Here is a 21,388-nt window from a genome sequence, read left to right on the forward strand (position 1 = left end):
ATAAAATGAAAAGAAACCGAGAATGAATTAAAGTGCTTCTTTGCGTTCTGATCTGCATTTTTGGTTTAGAATTTTTATGGTGAATTGCCATATTATCTGTTATATCAGTTTACAATGAGGCTCCTATCAGACATAAAACAGATTTATAATACCATTAAAATACAATATCAAAGAATGAATAAGCAATTCAATAAAATTACAATAACACAAAGATAAAATGAAAGGCTTTTCAATAACAGTTTTATGCAAGAACATTTTGCAGATAAATATGTGTTTATAGATCTTTTAAATGTATATTTATTATACTGTTCCTAATAGAGCCACAGGGGTTAATTTTTCCTGTGTGTTGTCTTTTATAAGTGGTTTAAAAGCTAGCTGCAAAACTCTTCAATAGATTGTTTTGAATCTTTGAATTGATTTTGGTAAAGGGAGCTTTTACAATCCTGCAGCCGAATGTTCACACACAAATGAGTCAATACGGCTGGGCCCTTTTACCAGGGGTGGGAGGTGCCTGGAGGAGCTCCTTGGTCACCTGGGACCCAGGCATGAAAGAGACGCAGAGGGAAAAGTTTATAAATGAAGTTTGATTCTGTATGCTTTCCACCCCGGATGTCCAGGTCAGATTTCCAGAAGGAAAGTTAATGAAAGCCAAGCATGATGACAAGCCGCCCCTTCTTGGGAGTAACGGGGCAGGCGTTTGGGACAGCTGCAGCCAGTCTGGGGATGTGCCCTCCTCTCCAGACCCTGCTGCTCTCCCCACACCTGGCTTGGTGCACCTTAATTACACAGCCTGTTTCCTTCCTTTGTCTTGAGTCTGAGCAGGGAGCTCCCTAGGCCTTCTGTGATCCTTGCTGTGCTTGGCCAGTAGGGTCAGTGTGGCAGTAAATTTGGGGTGAGGACATAAAGACCAGGAGACATCACAGGGGGCTTCTGAATCCCTGGCAGGTTCTGGGTTGTATGATGCAGCCAGGGTCCCCCCGCTCTTTGCATCTTTCCCCATCAAGAGCCTGCACCGTTAAGCATCCCCATCGTCCCGATGTGGCTGCAGTGGGTCACACCCTGGCCCTGGCATGGCTCGGCTGGAACAGCTGCCCAGAGATGGCTGGGGCATTAAACTACAGCATATCAGCGTTTTAATGCTTCCCTCCTAGGCAGCTGTGGCTCTGGCTGGGGCTAGGGCTGGGGCTGGGGGCATGCCCAGAGAGCTGGAGGGGAGGGAGGCTGGTAAAAAGAAAAACCCGTTGCATTTTGTTGACGGATGAAAAATATCCCGGAGAAGAGAATTTTGTCCCTGGGAAAAAGTCTCCCGTGACTAAATTTCAACTCCCGTGGTCCTTTCTTTGTTGTAATTCCTCTGCAAATCATTGGCTTCGTCTTCTTCCAAATTGATAGAAGGTGCCAGGCCCTTATAGATTGCTTAATATACTGTAGGTAATATGGGTTGCAGTAGAAAATAAAAGCAAGCAGAGAATATTTGGCCGGAGCATATGTGACTCAAATAATTGAGAAATAAAACGGGAAAACGACTAGAAAGACTGTTCAGTGACACAGCGTACAGTGAGCTGAGGTGGGGCGGGGGTTGGCTTCTGTCTCTCTCTGCCTGTTTCTCCTTCTCTCTCTCTCTCTCCCCACTCTTTCCCTCTCTGCTTTTCCCTCTTTTCCATGAGGTGGAAAGCAGACACTTGAACATTTCCTTCCCGAACAGCCCCTCCTCTCCCCCATGAAAATTTAGAATTTTGCTTTTTTACTTTCTTATTTCCTCTCTGTTCCAGAAAATTTTAGTACACGACACAGCGGCTGCCGCAAATAGCACTATTTCCCCAGCCCAGGCTGTTTGATTGCAAGAGGCTTGATTGCATCATTAGTCCTGAAGTGCTGTGCTCACTGAAACACGCCAGCATCTTGGACATTAAAGTGGCATCCTGTTGTGTATGAGGAGAGGCCTCGTACACACCACTTCATCTTGCAAACCTGCCTTTTCCCCAGAGTCTCCGAGCAGCATTAGGTAAACAATTACAGGAGATGACTTTAGAGGTGCCGTCTTCCCCTTTAATTCATGCATACAAGCATTCCAGTGTTACTGCTGCAGAAAACACAATGGAGTTCTCACAAACAGGCTTTGGGAGATTTAGGCAGATTTCCCCCTGGAAAATGGGAAAGGCATTTTAAGTAGCGGGGAACTCCTGCCTCCCCCCTGAAAACAAAGCTTCTGGTGTTGCTGCTGCTTTCATCACTGAAGACTTTGAGATCCTCCTGCATTTTGGACTCTCTTAGGGGCGTCAGACTTCTTCTATCTGTATTAATATTTATTTCCTTCTCCTTACACACCCACCCGAGGTGCAAGTCTAATTTTATATAGCAGTAATTATTACACCTTGCCACTCTCTCCTAAGTTGCTACTTGATTAGTGCTGAATGGGTAAAAGTGACTAAACCCTTCTCTGTGGGAAAAAAAAATGGTCGATGTCTCTTTAAAGTCTTTGTCCGGCTGGTTATTTTTTATATGAGCTCAGCTCACATCACTTTTTATTAGCTTAATAAATCACCTTTCTTGTCAATCAAGCAGCAGAGAATAATTGGATATGGTTGAAGCCTTGCGTGATGGATTATAAATCATTCAAGATTAAATTAAAAGATAATGCACAAACTTAATGGTTTGTGTTTTGCAGTCTAAATTGCCTCGGAGCACTGCTGTTTTCAGCTTTATTGCCAGCCGTTTTTCTTTTCACAAAACCTTTCTGATTTTAGCCCCTTTTTATTTCTGTTTATCATAATTCCAATTGTATTTCTCATATTTACCTTTTAGTGCTTTGCCCATCCAAGCTGGGTGGCGAGTGAGGGAAGTCTAGGGTGCACCCACCCGGCTCCCTGGCAGAGGGCAGGAGGGGCCCCACTGCTGCGGCCTGGCCTGGCTCTGATACGATGTGTCCTGCCACCTGGCAGTATCCAGCACCCCGCCCCCAGGAGTAGAGCTTCCTGAGTACCCCCAGCCAAGCTCCACCCTTTGGAGGAGAAATGGACTTATCAGTCCAAAGTTATGAACAGACTAGGGACGCTTTGGGACAGGGCGGGGCTGGGGGAATCTCCTCTATAAAAGGTCAGTACTGTCAGTAATTTGGATGGCTGATGTGAGCCTCGAAGGAGAAGGGGAAAGAGAAAAGAAAAAGAAACAAAAAATAAGTATAGTTAAAGGAAAGTTGGATTGGTCAGTAGGTCACATTCCAAACAATGCGCCTTTCAGCATCTGTTCCAGGTAGCTCATACATTTCTGCTGGCCGCTCGGGGAGAGCATAGGTGATAGACATCTCTTGGCAGAGTTGCTTTCTTCCCTTGATCTGTGCCCAGGACCGGAGTGTCCAGTCCAGCAACCCCTGGTGGCAGGGTTCCCTGCTTGCGATTACATCCCATGCTGTCTATCTGTCCAGCACGCATCTGTAGAGTTTAGAAGAAACACACAGAGGGATATAGGACCCATCATCCTTTCTCACAGAGGTAAGCACCTCCGGTGTCTCAGGAGCCTGGCTCCTCCCAGGGGCCGTGAGCTGAGCCTTCCACTGGAGCTGTGCCCCCAAATTTCTTCCCCTTCTTTTTATTTCACTGCCTGCTGTTCCAGACAGCCCCGGAGGTGCACACTCAAGGGGTCTGAGAATGACGGTGATTACAGAGCAAGGTTCATCCAAACGGTTAATTTCTCCCATTCTGGCTACAAAGTTAATTAATGTAATCTAATGCATCTTGAGGCAAAATTATGCACTCACATATGAATAAAACCGTGATCTATTGCAAAATATGAATCTGGCACTCAGAACAATTCACAATCACTCAAATTACAAGTTATGCACAAGAATGTAGTATCACAAGGGGATGTGAAATCCTCTCATTAGAAATGATTCACAATGCATCAGAAACCTGGCCCTGAGAAGGCTGGGCAGAAGAGGCGAGCAGCCAGATAGCTGGGATAGACTCGTGCAGAAACAGGGGTGCAGGCAGAGCCCCGCCGTGCAGGTGAGACACGGTCCGGGCCGCTGCCCACGTGGCTTCTCAGGATTGCAGTGATGGCCGACCATGCCTCCCTGCCACTCGCTCTCTCTCCCATGGCTCTGGAAACACCCTCACCTGCATGTAGCAGTGCTTGGCAAAGGGAGCTGGCATGGCTGGGGCCTGGTCTCAGCATCTCTCCTGCAGACTGTAGGGAAAGAAGGCCTCTAGTCCTGGCCTTAGAAGCCAGAGGGAGGCATCCTTTCTGGTTCTCTAGGGGACAAGGGAGGCAACCCCGTGTCATCATGTCATCATCATCCATCAAGCATCTTCTGACTGCATCCGGTGAGCCCAACAGCCACTTGAGAGGCAGGCATGAGGGACTCTCTGATGTGCCTTTCCCAAATGTGGACCTGGGAAGCAGACAGAGAGAAAGGCTCACCGTCATTACCCAAGGTGAAGGTATTGCCTGATTTACAAGTGAAACCCCCGTGGCGCAAAGACTTCCAGTTGTGTGCTCCAGGTTACAGCCTGGTAAGTGAGTGTCGGTGCCAGGATGCAGGTACCTGGACTCTCAGTGCCATGCCTTCTCGATAATACCCCACTTCTGGCAGTGCCTGGCTACGAAGGGCTTTGCTCCCATGGGGCCTTTCTAGGCAAGGAGCAGGGATCCTTCAAGTCCCGGGATCCTTCTCGTTTGCTGAATGGCTACGGCAATGCATTTCGTTGTTTGGGGGACTCACCAATCTGTCCAAAGTCAGGGTGAATTCACATGTCACATGTCGCTGCCCATTTCCTGGGTGTCTGGGAGAGGTGGATGGGCCTCACCCTCACAGAGGCACTGGCAGATGTGTGGGGACAGGAAACATTTCCGCAGCCCAACAGGCAGGTGGTATGCAGTGCCAGGAGCGTGGCCGCCCCAGTCCCTGCCAGGTGCCCAGATCCGCACGTGGCAGGCGTGTAGCTCAGACTCCTCGCTGCCCTCCAGCGGTGCACACTCGGCTTCCAGCCCCCAGTCAGCAGCCAGGCACGGGGCCATCGTTCAAAGGTGAAGCATCCTGTCTGTAATTGATAATGGCTCACTGCAAATTTTACATTTTTATTAGCATACTTGTGAACATTGAGGTTTAATAACCACTACCTCCTCCAACTGGACGTTCAGAGGTTTTAATAGAATCCTGACAAATTCCCTTCCAAATCTCGGGTGTGGAAATGCTAACAGCAAACGCTGGTAGCAGAGCAAAGCCCTCACCTGGGGCTTCCCGCAGAGTCTCCTCTGGAAGCCTCTGTGACTGTTCCTTGCCCCCGAGCAGGTTTGGCGTCCTGAGTCCCAAACCTGTCATGCTGTTTGACGTTTCTGCATACCACATGCACTGCCTGAACTTATTATTTACAGACGTTTTAACTCAAATAAATTTATTTTTAAAAGGAAAGTGTGTCACTCCTATAAATGAAGACCCAGAATCACTTGCCATAAAGAGAAAATAACCATAAAAATAAACGCCGTGAAATCAAACAATGTCATTAAATCCTAGCTGAATTCTCTTGCTTTCCTACCGGAGTCTGATGCCTTATCTCTCTTCTTTAAAAAGGGAGATTAGCAAGTGTTGGGGAGTGTTAAAGACCAATAGCACCCACCGGATACTTTCTCCTTGAAGCAATCAGAGGGAAAAAGACAGAACTGACAAGGGAGTAATTTATTACCGTGTGATTCAAGGTGAACCACCTCATATTTTCTTGTACCACCGGTGGAACTCCTCCCACACTCTGAAAGATTCTGGATTTCAGCGAACACTGACTTCGATTAACTTCCCAAAGGGGCCCTGAAAGCCCCTAAAGGGCTAATAACTGTTTCTGTAGGAAAGTGTCTTTTCTAAGAGGAAGAGAGAGGACATTAGGAAGCCAAGGGGTTCAGGAAGCAACAGAAGTCCCCTCCAGCCAGCAATGGAGTGTCCTGCTCTGATGAGAATTTGCTGCCCTGAGCCGTCCGATAGGACTACCCCATCGGAAGTGTGATGAGTGCAACAGAGGAGCTGAACTTTACATTTTATTTAATTTTTATTAACTTAAATGTATATAGCCCCATGGACAACACCGTCATTAGCCCCATGGACAGCATAGCTCTAGATCCTTCTTTTGTGGTTCTGTGCTTATTTCTGTGACCTAAGCCAGCGTCTGCTGATTCATAGTTTCCAGCCGTGGGAGGGAAGATGGGCCTCTTCTCAGCAGTGGTGTGCACAGCACAGAGCAGCCTGCAAAACACTCTTTTTGTCCATTGCTCCTCTCCTAGCAACCCTGGGAAACATTGCTGTCACCATGCCTGTTTTACAGATGGGGAAACCGAGACTCAAAGGCCACGACATGGAGAAGCCAGGATTTAAAGAGGAGTGGCTTGGCCGGGTGCAGTGGCTCACACCTGTAATCCCAGCACTTTGGGAGGTCGAGGCGGGTGGATCACTTGAGGTCAGGAGTTTGAGACCAGCCTGGCCAATATGGTGAAACTCCATCTCTACTAAAAACACAAAAACTTGCCAGGCGTGGTGGTGCACGCCTGCAGTCCCAGCTACTCAGGAGGCTGAGGCAGGAGAGTCCCTTGAACCCGGGAGGTGGAGGCTGCAGTGAGCTGAGATAGTGCCACTGCACTCCATCCTGGGCAACAGAGAGAGACTCTCTCAAAAATAAATAAATAAACAAACAAATAAAATAAAGAGGGGTGGCTCTGCTCAAAGATCTCTCACTCTAACAGTGAACGGACCCTAAACAGGATTCTTATCTTCCAGTCCTCATGTTCCACCCACGCCCCCTGAGCATTGATCAGTATGGAGCCTGTGAGCTGGACAGAGGGGCAAGTTCCCTTCACAGTGCAGCGCCTTCTGTCCTCTGCTTCATCTCTGCATGTACTGGAGGACTCTGTAGGACCAAGACCTCTCTTTCCCATAAGGAACAAACCCTGTGCAGTTGGAGGCCACAGGCGAGACTCACCCCAAGAAGGTCTTTTGACAGGAGGCAGGCCAGAGCTCAGCAGCACATTGGCACCTATTTTGTCTCTCTCTTTCCCAGCTTCTACCTCCCCAGACATGAATGTTCTTGATCTGTCCTAGGATTTGTGGGGGGTGAGGGGGATATAGGGGAAGTGAGTTGATGAATAAATCCACAACCAAAGTGTTAGGTGGATTAATAACCCCCATCAGCCCTCAGTCCCCCTCCATCCCAACTTGCTTGAAGTTTATCTGCTTTTTATAAGAGTATCCAAAACAGGGCAGTGCTTAGCCCAGAGTCTATCTGACTTGGTACTGGTGAAACTCTTGGCCTGAGATGGAGAGAGAATTTTGGATGGCTGAAGGCCTTTTGGCTGCCACCTTACCGAGGTGACCACCTCCCTTCCTGGACTCAAGAGGCTGAGCTGATGGCACAGGCAAGAGTTTCCTGGACATTGCATGATCCTTCCAGCTGCAAGGGTGGGGCCCAGTGAGGGGCTGAACCTGTCACCATAGAGATCCTGGCCTTGTCACTGCAGGAATCTTCCTTGCTGATGAAAATTCTAATTTCTGTAACCCCAAAATAACTGTTCTTTACTGAATGCTTGCCATGTGCCAAGCACGGTGCTAAGTGCTTTATATGCATAATTCCATTAACAACAATTCTCAAAAGAGAGGACTTTCTTTCTCATTTTAAAGGGAAGAACCAGAAACGTAGAGAGGTTTCGTAGCTTGCCGAAGTCCTGCTGTGGCTCAGGACAGAACAGAAGATGGACCTAGGCCTGGGAGGTCCTAGTGTCTTTTCACATTGTGACTTATGCATCACACAGAGCCTGCACGCTGCCCACCCCTTTCCCTGCATTCATTCTGAATTCTGTGCTTGAAGGAGGAATGTGGCCTCTAGCTGGAGGTGGAACTGCATCTCCTTTAAGAAGGTGGAAGGGATTCTCTCCTGAGCAATGGGTCTCTGAGTCCATCCATTCATCCATGCAGCAGATACTTGCAGACCACCCTGGACACCAGTGCACAGGATCGGTGCTATACCAGAAAGAAAAGGAAATGCATGTGGAATGGCCCCAAACCCTCACATCTCCCTAGGAAGATGAAGGAAGACTGATTTTTCTGCTGTAGTCTGCTCCACACTCTGCTTTGGGTCACTCGACTCTTCATCTTCAGTTTTGGTCCATTGAGAGGCAGCTTGGAGGAGAGAGGCCCATTACCTGGGACCAGAGTAGGGAAGAGACACGAGAAGGTTGAGACACCAAGTGGAGGCTTAGCAGATGGGGCAACATGACAACATAATGAATGGGCCCCACAGTTCCAGGGATGGGAAGGAGATGTCGCTCAAACTCAAGGAAGGAAAACCTACTTGCATGCATTCTCCCATCATCACAAATTCCTCCGAGGGCACCAGGCTCCTGGAGTATGTGTTGAAACAATTTGAGCAGATGTTTATTAAGCACCTGCTCAAGCCAGTGCTGGCAGGTGCCAGGGAAACCAAGATAGGCAGTCCTCAAGGGGGTTGGAGTGTGGAGGATGAGACTCAGATGCACGTAATTCTGATGTGGGTACCATGATGGAAATGACCGTGAGCAGGATGGGAACATGGAGAGGGATGCTGTGGCCATCCCAGGGGGTAAAAGAGAGCTAGCGACAGCTTCCTGAAAGTGGAGATGCCCCAGCTGAGTCTTCAGGGAATAATATTCCTGCAACAGTCTTAGGAGCCGCCTTTCCCCTTTGTGCCACATTATTTAATGCTTTGCAAGTTTGGATGACTAAAGTACCATGCTTTATCTGCACTTTTCATGTACCTACCTTGATTTCTTAGTTCGGGGCCTGTTTCCAGGCCTTTCTTGACCCCTGTGCTAATCTGGAATATTTGTTCTTGCTGACTTGATGGTTCCCAATACCAAGAATGTGTTCTTCCTCAAAATGAGTGTCATATGTTATACTGAGAGAGCCTCAATGCTGGTGTCTTCCGTCCATGCGGGGATTGACTTGCCCTGGCTTGGGTTTCTGCGCCTGTAGAGTGTTTTGTCCATTTTTTTGCAGAAGATATGGCTCCACCCATCTACGCCTGCTAGAGACCATGTTCTTCCTTCAGGCAAGGAATTCCGAATCTACTCCCTCTCTCCCTTTCATCCTTCTGTCCGTTTACCACCCACCCTCTTACATCACGCACCCTAGTGGGTTAGCCCATATCCTGTGGGTAAATGGCAACACTGAGAGACCATAGGGACCCCCAAGTCCTGAACCCACGGCCCTGTACAAAGCGATGCCTTCCAGCATTGTGTCTGCAAGGGATGGCCGGCAACACCACTGTGTGCATCTTCACACCAAGCAAAGCTCGAGGCAGCCCGTGTTGCAGAGGCAGCTGGGCGTCGTAGGCAGGCCCCAGGGGCCAACAGCACGGTGGTCACTGGCTCACAGAAGATTGAGCTCCTGGGCTGGCCTTGGGGAGGACGGCAGGCTGGTGGCCTGTCATGGCAAGTGGGTCCCACCAAAAAGTTAGGCGGTGTGGAATCTGGTCTCAGCTCTGCTGTGAATGCCTCGTGGTGCCTCTGGTCAGTCCTTTCCTCTGGGGCCTCATTTTCTCTCATTTCAAATGAAGCCCATCTGTAGGAGTCACTTCCTTATCTCTAGGATGATCTGAATCTGAGCAGACACAGCCAGGATTTCTGCAGGGGTCTTAGACGGTGTGTCCCTGTTTTTCTCTCTTTCCAGACAAGAGCATCAATTGAGTGAAGATTCTCAGCACGTGGTGGGCGGAGAACGTGCTGCCCCTAGTTCCCAAGGGCACCTGACCAACAGAGAATGGCTACTGAGTTAGTAATCTCTTCACACTACCCCCTGTATACCTGTGGAGCCTAAAACACCTGGGAAGGAAGCAAACCCCAGAGCTCCGAAACCTCCATTTCCAAAAAGGATCGAGAGCCAGTCTCCTAGAAAGGGAGCCCATAGTGGTGGTCCACGCTGGAGACGGTGACAAACAATCGGACCCTTGTGTCCCCAAGCTGTGGCCTCCCTGGCAATGACACTGGGGCTGTCTCTATTTTGCCTGTTGGGGGAATGTTCCAGCGCATTTTCCCTTATTATGACTTGATTAAGGACACAATAAACCCTTGCCATGATTTTTATCTATTTGCAGTAATATCTCTCAGTTCTAATTTCAGAGATTAGCTTGTTTTCCAAACATTAAATGAAGGACAAACTTGATCCCATTGTTCATGCCTTGCCAGCACAGCCATAGCCACCACCCACCATTGACAAACACAAGCTGCTGGCCACACCTGCACGTCACTGCCATGGGAAGCAGCCCCGAGACTGTCGGAGTAGGAGGCAGAGCATTAGGGATTTCAATTCTGCTTTATTTTCAACTTGAAATGGAGGAAAACAGACAAAAAACAAATAAGAAAGCTAAACAGTTGCGTGAGAGCTAGCAATTTGCTGGGCTCCCGATGACAGACACTGCATTATCATAATTGTCTCTTCTACATGATAGGACAGAAAAATAATAATGTCATTTTATTTATAGCTGGGGTGGCCCCTTTATGAGAGTCATACAAGTTTCTGCCAAGTGGAGTAGGTCAAATGACATCTTTTGATCAGGCCTGTCCAAAGAGATCAAAGATGAATGGCAGGTAATGGATACCCAATGACAAACCAAATCTAAAACAGAAATAAGGCTGCCAGAGCCTGCCAGTTACCCATTAAAGGCCCGCCTAAGGAAGGCAGGCTGCTTGACACATTGGCCGAACACCTAAATCAGCCAAGCGTCAGTGCTAAAATTGTGTATTATCATTGGAAATGGCTATTATTTCCTCGGTAACATTTCTGTTAAGGCTTTGTTTGTGTACGACTGACCCACAATCAGAAGTGGAGTTTGAGGAAAGCCAGCCCAAGAGGCTTGGGGGGCACCCTTGGCTTTGCCGTTCGTCACGCAGTTTTATTTGTGGGGTCCTGATGGAACACCAGCCCCGTGCCGCGTGCTGCTCAGGTGGAGGAGGTGGGGCTGTTTCCAGGTGAGAGGGTGGTTCGGGCCTCATATCATCACTCCTGCATTTCTTGACACTCTCAGCTCCGCTCCATCTTCCCGTCTCCCCAGCCATATGCAGTTGGCCCCATCGTAGGCCACACAAAGCCCAGAACCCTCCCAGAACACGGGGAGGGGGAGCACTAAGCAGATGGGAAAAAAATGAAGGGGTACAATGGCACTCTTTCCTACCCAGGCTGAAAGAACAGGGCGGGCACTTGGCTTTTTACACAGCCAGTGCAGTCTGCACATATAGAAACGGGTAGAGGCAGCTTCCAAAATTATGGGAATAGATGCATTTTTTTTTCCTCAAGCACTTGAGTTATGTAATTAAGTTGGGCTTTGTAGAGATGTTATTTACAAGGCTTTGGTGGGGAACAAAATTTACTATCTTTTTTTTTTTTTGGCTTCTAATTTGTGGGGGTGGAATGAGGTGGAATACAAAGAAATAGTCAAAGAAATATTTAGAAACGAGGACTCCAAGTCTGCAGGAGAGAACGCTAAATCTTCATGTCCCAGGGGACGCACAGGTGGTGCTGTGGGTAATTTTTAATTCTGCGGCGTATGCTGGAATGTTAAAAAATATTATTAAACATTGAAATGAGTATACTAGTTAACTAATTAGTATGTTTCTCTTTCTTTTAATAATCCTGATGCATTTTCTTTCTTTCCTACCTCCATTTTTATACACGTGTAACCCTAAAGAACATATTTAGAAGCATAATTAGTTATAATTAGAAGCAAACAAACCTAGCCCAGGGTATCTCCAGTGTATTATGTTATAAAAAATGGCAGGTAATGGTGGCAATGGCAGAGACCCAGGTTCTGTGCTGCCTGGTAGGAATTCTGGTTTTACACACACACATACACACACACGCATACATACGCACACACGCCCATGCGTGAGTGCACATGCGCACCCGCGCACGTGCACATGTGCCCTCTCAAGATACAAGAGCCAATGATGGAAGCCGCCTTTGCTTGGCTCTTAAAAGTTTTACAGACCTCACGTTCTGCGATCACTTTGCATTAACTGTATCTTTAAGTAACGGAGACACTATGTCAAAGTCGTAGCATCACTTCTTGGTGATGAGAAGAAGATAGACATTTGACTGTTAGGCCTCTTGGCAGGAAATTTGGTAGTGAAGTCCCATCCAATTTGTCACACTCAGTAGTGGTCCTCGCTCCGAAGGAAGCTCGCAGCCCAGCCCGCCGCGTCACCTGTCTGGGAGAGGCCCGGCAACTCCATCTGAAGTGACAGGCTGCATATGCAGGGCCACCCCGGGAATGAGCCCACACGGTGGGCGTGCCGTCGTCTCGTGGGGAGGGCACACCTGTGCGTCACTCCCCGCCTGGCACTCAACTTTGACATTTGACCATTCCAAAAAAGCGCCTACCCCCTTTTTGTGGCTCCCACCCCAAACTTCTATGTAAATGAAAGTTTAAACAAATCTGTGATCATGCTGGCTTTCAAGTGAAATTTTTTTTAATTTCTCTTGAATTATGTAAAGATGCATCACAAGATATTTACGATTTTTTTTAAAAACAGATATTCTTTTTATATACTGATAAAATTGGAAACTTGGAAGCATATTTGGCAAGTGTAAACAGATGGTTAAAGATATTTGCTGGGAAGTATCAGAAACAGTTATTCCTGACTTGCCTGCTTGGCTAAACATTGCTCTGAAAAGTCAACTCACAGGGCACCAGGCAGGAGATGCGGGTCCCATTTTGCTCTAAACAGAGTGGGCAGGGGCGCTGTTTTCCTCTCTTTATCACCATGCTGTAGGTAAAGCCTGCCCGTGGAACTTGTGCCCTCTTCTCTTTCTATCCACAAACTCCATAAGGGGTTCTTTAGCAACTGAGCAAGAAGGCGTCTCTGTTGTCTCCTTAATTAAGGATGCCTGCTGCAGGGATCTCACTCAGAGGGAGCCGGGCACCTTTTACCTTTCTCCATCTAAGGTATGAAATTAGTGCTTTTCCTTTGCTCTGGGGAACTGATCATTTTATTCAGAAGATGTCCATGCTAGGAGGTTTCCTATCCCTTCAAAGGCAATGGATGTAAAGTTGCATAAAGGAAATTACTGGGAAGAAAGAAAGAAGAAACTGACACGCGGCTTTTTTTTTTTCCTTTTCAGACAGCAGAATTCACCACACACATTTCAAATAACGAAATCAACAGTTCAGAGGTGATTTAACAGAAAGCACAGAATTTCATGAAATTGTCTAATAGTCAGATTTGTGGTGTGTGTGTGGAGGGGGTGGCAGGAGAGGGGGTGGCTGGAGATGGGGATGTGGAAAGAGGAAGCTGCCGTATTTTTTTACAAGCTTATAAAACACAAATGCTCGTGGCACTTGCTAATCTGAAATGCTTTTAGTAGAATTGTTCAGTAGCAATAATCTGTCAACAGATTACAATTTTGCTTAATTTTAATGTGGCTAACTTAAGATGGTTGTATAGTAAATTTATGCAACTGATCACAGTTATTAAATTACTGCATCTGCAAAGGAAGCAATCAAACCCCTTATTACAGTTGCTGTGAGTGAATGCTAAATGTCAAGGAGTTACCAGTGCGCTGCGGGGAATCGCGCTCCAGTTAAAGATGCATAAAATATCAGCACTTTTTTAATGCTTGTGCATTCAACAAAGACTCCCATCATAATTAACTGGCATGGAAATAAATAATTTTTACAAACTACCTTAGAAACAGTTGTGCTATAGTTTTTGTCAAAGTCTACTGCTCTGCAGCAATATTTAAGCCCTGAGACATATTTCCCTCTAACTCACATATGCTATAAAATATTTAAATCTCACAGAGAGGTTTGAAAATGATATTATAAATCCAACTCTCAGTGCTAAAAAGTAATTTATGATGATTAATTTAATTATACATTTTCAGGTTTTGATATTTTAAAAACTCAAGATTAGTTTTTTTTTGTTGTTGTTGTTATGGTCCCAGTTTGACAGTTTGGGGAAGGGAGATTCTTTTTCTAAACAGCTGAAGATGCAGAGGGAGAGGCATGGCCCCGAGAAAGGTGGAGAGGAAGAGTTATGGGCGTGGGGGCCACATGCATACAGCGAGGCCTCAGTCCTGGCCCTGCTTGCCCCGTCCCCTTGAGCAAGTTTCTGAGAGTCCTCAACTGTGAAAGGCAAATTATAAGAGTGAGCACTTCGGCCTGGGCGCAGTGACTCACGCCTGTAATCCCAACACTTTGGGAGGCCAAGGCAGCCGGATCACGAGGTCAGAAGTTCGAGACCAGCTTGACCAACATGGTGAAACCCCGTCTCTACTAAAAATACAAAAATTAGCTGGGAGTGGTGGTGTGCCCCTGTAATCCCAGCTACTCAGGAGGCTGAGGCAAAACAATCGCTTGAACCCTGGAGGCAGAGGTTGCAGTGAGCCAAGATGGCACTACTGCATTCCAGCCTGGACGACAGAGCGAGACTCCGTCTCAAAAAAAATGAAAATAAAAAAAATAGTGAGCACTTCATGAATTCCTTGTGGAAGGTGTGTGGGTTAGTGCTGGGAAGGCCCTGGAATAGCACTTGGCCCTAGTCAGGATCCATCTCACCGAATGGTAGCTAGCATTTATTTTGAATAAAATAAAATATTTGCAAAAAAAATCCATCTTTCTGAGACCCATGTGCTTCTGCTGGCACCAGCCGATGGCTCATCCCATGACAGTTCAGCCAGCGGGTGCCATCTTTTTGCCAGTGCCCTTTGTCACTTGTGGGCTTTGGGGTTTTAGAAATCTGGCCGGTGAGGCCTTGAGACCTTGCTGGGGAAGAAATGCCAACAGAGGAGAGAGGGAGATGGGGCGGGGTGTGGGCATGAGAGCCTGCACCAGCACCCACCAGACTCCTGAGTGATTCTGTGCCTCATGCTTGAGTGATTCCGTCCACTCAGCCACCCCACGGACAGGCTGCCAAATGGGCCCTGTGCAGGCCCCATGCAGGTCAAGTGGCCTATGCCATCATGAGCCGAGCCCTCCACCTTGGTGACTGTGGGTGCCTGTGTGGACCAAGTGCGTCTCCGGTGAGCCAGGTCTGTGCCATCTCAGAGGCTGCTGTCTCTGTCCTGTGTTGCAGCACGACCAATGTTGCAGTGCAGACCCGGGCGTGTTCCTTAGCATAGTGGAGAAAGGTCCCTTTACAACACTCAGGCCTGTGGGTCAGCAGCTCTACCATTTTCAATCTCTTCCCAGAGAGATGGGGGGCGATTTGCCGGAGTGGATGGAGGCTTGGACGTTAGGAATCTGATGTTGTCAACCCCACCCATTAGCCTGGACCGCCTTTGCCCAGTGTATTCATTCATTTGGTGTAGCTTTGTTTGGAGTTGTTTGTTCAAACGTATTTGAAGGATGACTCTGTAGGGCAATCAGATTCATTCAGAGGTCCATTTGTGCGTATGTGGATGGGCGTGTGTTTATGCATTTATGGATAAGCATAAGTATGTGTATATGTTTACACATATATGTACATGTAATCTAGATTAAAACTGAAAATGAACTCAAGCCACGTTGTTTACCTGTGACATCTTATTTCCACCAAGCAAGCAATGGGGCATGCTGAATCTACCCCAAATTGTGGCCTTATTGAGCTAGACCCTTTGGCTTCCAGATGCTCCTGTTTTGAACTGTGGTCTCCTCAATATACATCTCACTTCCCATATGGAAGTGCAATTTGAGGATGAATGTGGCATCTTTGCATTATTTTTTAACCTACACACTCTGATAAGAAAAATGCATATATATGTGTGTGTTTATATATAGACATATCTATTTTTATATGTATGTAGTTTTTAAGTATTTTAAGGTAAAAGTAAAAGCACACTTATAAAGGTCAGTTGAGGAAATGTCTGTATGTTTGGAATGGGAAGAGACAGATTTTAGAAAACAAAGCATTCAGAATATAGAATTTCTTAAAAGGAATGCATTTTGCTTTAAATTTCCATGTAACTTACACTGATTTCTAAAATGACCACAAGTACTGGATTCCTTGGGCTGGCTGCTTATGAACAGGTGTGAGTACTTTCTGATTTTGTGTGTCTGGTGCATTTCTTGTTGAGTAGGTTGGAGGTGATGTGGAGTTTTACGTCTCATTCACACACCGTGCTGTCTTTCTTCCTGGACATGGGCAGAGTCTGTGGCTCTATGTTTCCAGGGCACGGATCACAAGGGCGGAGGGTCAGCTCCGGCCTCTGAGCCCTTGGGAAGTGTTGGCAGCAGCTTATGCACTGAGGGGTCACTCCTGTGCACCCTAGACCTGGAGAGGCCCTGTGAGTGGCAGTCTCAGATGGCTCAGCACCACGGCTTTCTCTTTTGCCACATTAAGGTGGTGCTGGGGCTTTACAAACTTTATGTAAGGGCCCCTTTGCCTGCGTTTCTGAGTGTAAGGAATGTCTTCAGGTGTGACTGGGCTGGGGTCTTGGAGGTCCAGCTCACAGGCATTAGAACTAAGATGTCCACGGTGTGGAATGTAACAGGTGCCTAGGGACCTGAGTTCAAATCCCGGTTTTCCATGTCATCAGACGTGCATCTGGGACACAGTGTCTCCACCTGTGGACCTCATGGGGCGGGTGTGAGGAGAACCAAAGGCAGCATAGGTAAAATGTACAGCAGAGTGCTCAAACATTTTAAAAATCAAAGCATGCTGGCTGCCATCATCACCATGGTCGGTATGATTGTCATGTCCGGCAAACTTGTCTGGAAAAATCCGGATGTATTTTTCGAAGCACCTCGGACTCCTTCTGACCCGACCCTCTCTGACCTGCCATGGGAGGCCTGAGGGTGGACATTGCGGAATCCCTTTGCCGGGGTGTCCCCTGCTCTGTGACGATGCCCAGCACAGGGCCAGTGCCTTCCTGCAGGCATGTCTCAGGCAGCCCGGCCACTGCAGGCCCTGGGCCGTTTATTTTGGTTACGTCCATGTTGCCATAATTGTGGACAAGACGGCATGACCAGGGCGAGGTGTTTGAGTGCACAGCCCCAGCAGATGTCATCTAAGTTTTAATTTCAGTAATTGCTTCTGTACACCTGTCATTTGCTCTGTTAAATAGCCTGGCATTAGATGTGTGGGGCTGGCTACACAACCAGGAAGAAAACCAATGCCGCTGTTCACTGGGCTTGGAAGGGGTTTGGGATGAGAGAGGGCCCTGTCATCTGCCCTGAGAGGGAGACGTGGTGGGGATACCCCATCTCTGGGTCTGCACCACCCGCTTCTTTGCAGAGGGATGAACTGAAATCCCCCGCAATCCACTCCACCCACACAGGCCCCCACCCAGCCTTCCCCGTCTCACCATCACTCCTGTTGTAGCCGAGGGGGGGAAAAACGATTTTTAAAGATTTGCTAATGGTAATGAAAAATATTCTGATATAGCATTAAGGATTTTGCTCCTGAAATGTGTTTAATGTAAATATGCTGTCAGAGACCCTTCAAGTAATTGACACAAGCAGATGATTAGCAGTGTTCTCAACGGTGTTTTTGCATAATCTTACATTTTGACAGAACTCCTCAGGCGCACGGTATTGTCAGTGCTCCGCAATGAGTAGGACTTTCTTCCCTGACAACATTTACTTTGTCATTATCAATCTTGTAAGTGGTCATCTAGCTGGTTCTGGGTGGATGGACGAGTGTCATTACTAATGCATTTGGGGCTATGACTTCCTACCGAGAATCTCTCCTGAAAAGTAAACTTCTTACCAACTTGGATCAAATCAGAGGAGCCACTTAGCAGCCCTGACCCCGGGCTTGTGGGGCCGCTGTAGACTGCTGGGGCGTCAGCTCCGTGCACGCTGTGGGACCTGGAGAAGGAGGTAGTGTGGCGAGTGCATCGTTAGAGAGGCCTGGACCTGGGCCAGCTCTCCTGGGGCCATCCCTCCCCAGGAATTCACCCTTTGGTTATAACCTAGCTACTTTCCAAGCTAGGTTGGTTTTTTCTTTTTGTCCACATTGAATTGAGTTCATCTATGGTGATATAAAAAAAATTTGTGTTCAATTATAATCATATCCAACTGCCCCAAATTAAACTGCCCTGATCTATAAGCATTCATAACTGCATACAGTTAAGTTACATTAATAGTCAATATAATAAACCTTCACCTTTATTGAAGCTGCTCTTGTTTCTACAGCAGTTCTTTAATCTATCTCAATAGATTTCTGGTGTACAGCACGTATAGATTTGGCCAGTGACAAAGGTTAGAGTAGTCTTGTAGAACATTTACTTGTAGCTCTGAAAAGCCCACATTTATCAGAGGATGAAGTCGATCACAATGTACCAGAATCAATGGAAGGCTTGTGGGATCCCTCTTAGGCTTGTAATGCATTCACCTTCTTTGGAGAGAATTCACACGCACACACACTCCCGCGCGCTCACACATACACGCATACTTCTCTGTCTTAAAGCCATTTATCTCTGAATGTCAAATTGCAATAATTAACCATTATTGATCTTAAATTCAATTAACTTCATTAACACAGGTCATGATGAGGGTACGTGTAAGGGAAAGGCATTTGACAAGTGTCTTTGCTCGTGTGACATTCTATGTTCACAGTGGCGACAATACACTGTTCCTACTGTCCCCTCCAAGAGGCTGCCAACAGAGAGGGCTGCCCTGAGCCTCAGAGACTCGGGTCCCGGACCCAGTCAGTGAGAGACCCCCGAAGTATTTTTTCTTTTTGGTCCTGAGAACTTTGCACAGTAGGAGTCTTACAGCTGTAAGGCAGCGTTTCAGCCCCCTTGCTATGTGTGGACACGGGGACCTTTGGAGCACAGGCAGATTAATCCATGATGGTCAAGGGATGCTGACCCAGGGCCCAACTTCTCCCCTGCACCCCATAACCTTGTCACAGAGGGTGTTCATGGACTTCAGGCTTTGCTTCATCCAGAAAGCGGCCCTTCTATTTGTGTTTTCAGATTAAATAAAAACGACTTTCCCTCTTGATCAAGAAGAAAAACACCCGGATCCCACAATTGCGACCAGCAGAGGGTTCTGGGCACCCTTGCTACATGTGTGACATTCTTGCTTTATCTACTTTGCATATTTTGGGTCTCCCCACACCCTCCAAGGGAGGTGATTATATTGTCCCATTTTTCAAGTGGGGAGACTGAGGCTGAGAGATGAACAGACTCACCAAGCACACCTTGCCAAGGTGGCGTGGCCTGACTCCAGCCTACTGTCCTTTCCGGTCAGAGAGAGTCGCCATGCAGTTATGTGTCACACTTTTTTTTTGAGATGGAGTCTCGCCCTGTCACCCAGGCTGGAGTGCAGTGGTGAAATCCCGGCTTACTGCAACGTCCGCCCTCGGGGCTCAAACAATTCTCCTGCCTCAGCCTCCTGAGTAGCTGGGACTACAGGCGCCCGCCACCATGCCCGGCTAATTTTCGTACCTTTAGTAGAGACGGGGTTTCTCCATGTTGGCCAGGCTGGACTCGAACTCCTGACCTCAGGTGGTCCACCCACCTCGGCCTCCCAGAATGTTGGGATTACAGGCATGAGCCACCGTGCCCAGCTGTGTGTCACACTTTTAAAGAATCAGGAGACCTTCTCTCAGTTTCTTCACTCTTAAGTAGTACATTTTAAATGTGTATTCTGGAAACAGGCAGTGAGATCCAGCAGTAAAAGCCCTGGCTGCTTTTTTTTCCCAATTCCAGTCCTTATTCTGTATCTCATTCCCTATTCTCTGTCTCTCTAAGCTTCAGTCTCTTCATCCATGACATGGAGCTCATGGACAGCTCTCGCTCCTTCTCGGGCCCATTTATAGCTGGGCAGCGATCATGTGCAGAAGGTACATGGAATGCAAGGCCCCGCAAAGTGGGCCAGGATCGTTCCCAGACAGCACTGCTGCAGGTAGATGGGAGGCTTCTGTGCATCCATAATTGGTTCTGGGCTTTTAATTCTTTACGGAAATGCTGCTTGGTGCCGAAGTGTCTCAAGGAAATGGAACAAAACAAACAAAAAGAACAAGGATGAAGTCGGCTCTTCTACGGGGTTGACTTTTAATTTAAAAGTTTGATTTAATTCAAAGAAATTGACTGAGTATCTGGCTTGTGCAAAGCCCTCCCTCTGCTCTGTATGGGGAGGGTTGGGACCCCCTTGCCTACCCAGCCCACTGGAAAAAAGGGACTGCCTAGCTGCAGGGTTTCTGCAGGGCTATGGGGATGCAGAGGTGAGAAGGATGGGCTTTGGATGGAGGGGACAGCAAAGCCCTTGGTCATGTGAGACGTCAGCTGGGTTGGAGGTGAAATGCTCCTGGTCACATGAGCAACCCTAGAGTGGCCTTCCCTGGGTGCAAGGGAAGCCAAGAGACACAGATCTCACAGGTCCGTGAGCGCCTCCTGAGGAGTGACAGGTGACTTAGGAGGCCGCAGGAGCTCCATACAGCTCTGTCCCTGCCGCCGAGGTGGTGGCCCACTGACCCTTTCTCAGGAAATGTCTGCTGATCCAGTAGCAGGTCTCTCTGCAGACGGTGAGCATTTCACACCTGGGTTTTAGGAGCATAACCACTGGACCTGTGAGTACACATTAGGGCAGGGACGGCCAGGGAAGCAAGTGGCAGCTGAAATGGGTAGGGGTTGTACCTATCCTGGTTTATTTTGAGTATCCTCTCCAAGCCTGTGTGTTTCTAGAGCACTTGCATTAGAAGCAGAAAGTCCAGGCCAAGTGCATTGCCTCACGCCTGTAATCCCACTGCTTTGAGGGGCTGAGGAGTTGGAGGCCAGGAGTTCAAGACCAGCCTGGGCAACATAGCTAGACCCTGTCTCTACAAAAAAAATTTAAAAATCAGCTAGGCGTGGTGGTGTGCAGCTGTAGTCCCAGCTACTTGGGAGGCTGAGGCACGAGGATCAGTTCAAGGCTGCAGGTGAGCCATGATCACACCACTGTACTCCTGCGTGGGCAATGGAACAAGACCTTGTCTCTTAAAAAAATAAAACATTAGAAAATCTAGGTTGTAGAACTTTCTGCGGTTCTTAGGAATGGGCAAAAGGAGACAGGAAGGGAATAAGCTACCCTCACTCTTGGTGGTTATCTTATTCAGTCTTCACAGCAGAAGGGTGGGGCCCAGAGAGGTCTCACTGCACATCTGTCTCCATTGTCCTGCCTGCCACACAGACGCCTGCCCCGCGTAGTCCACCACAGGGACCTGGGAAGGCTGGCGACGTGATCTGCAGGGGGGATCCTCTGAGGGGATGCGGGGAGCTGAGAACTGTGCCCAGTGGAGGAGGCAGCTGGCCTCAGACAACAAGCCTGAACCTGAAAGGAAGAGACAGACCTGAAACCCGCTGATTCCCACAATGGGGGACAAGACCCTGCCTGTGGTTAGGGGTGCTGTGCCTCCCGGATGCTTTGGGTATTGCCCAACACCCTTCCAGGCTCCCACCTCCCGCTCCCACTGAGGT

General features: G+C 47.9%; 1 protein-coding gene across 1 annotated transcript in view; it reads left to right on the top strand.

Moving 5' to 3' along the window:
- Positions 1–21,388, top strand: part of TSHZ3 (teashirt zinc finger homeobox 3) — a 75,194-nt gene that overhangs the window by 30,973 nt on the left and 22,833 nt on the right. The gene's annotated exons all lie outside the window — the stretch shown is intronic.

The sequence above is a fragment of the Nomascus leucogenys genome, chromosome 10 (genome assembly GCF_006542625.1).
Source record: "Nomascus leucogenys isolate Asia chromosome 10, Asia_NLE_v1, whole genome shotgun sequence".
In the NCBI taxonomy this organism is placed as follows: Eukaryota; Metazoa; Chordata; class Mammalia; order Primates; family Hylobatidae; genus Nomascus; species Nomascus leucogenys.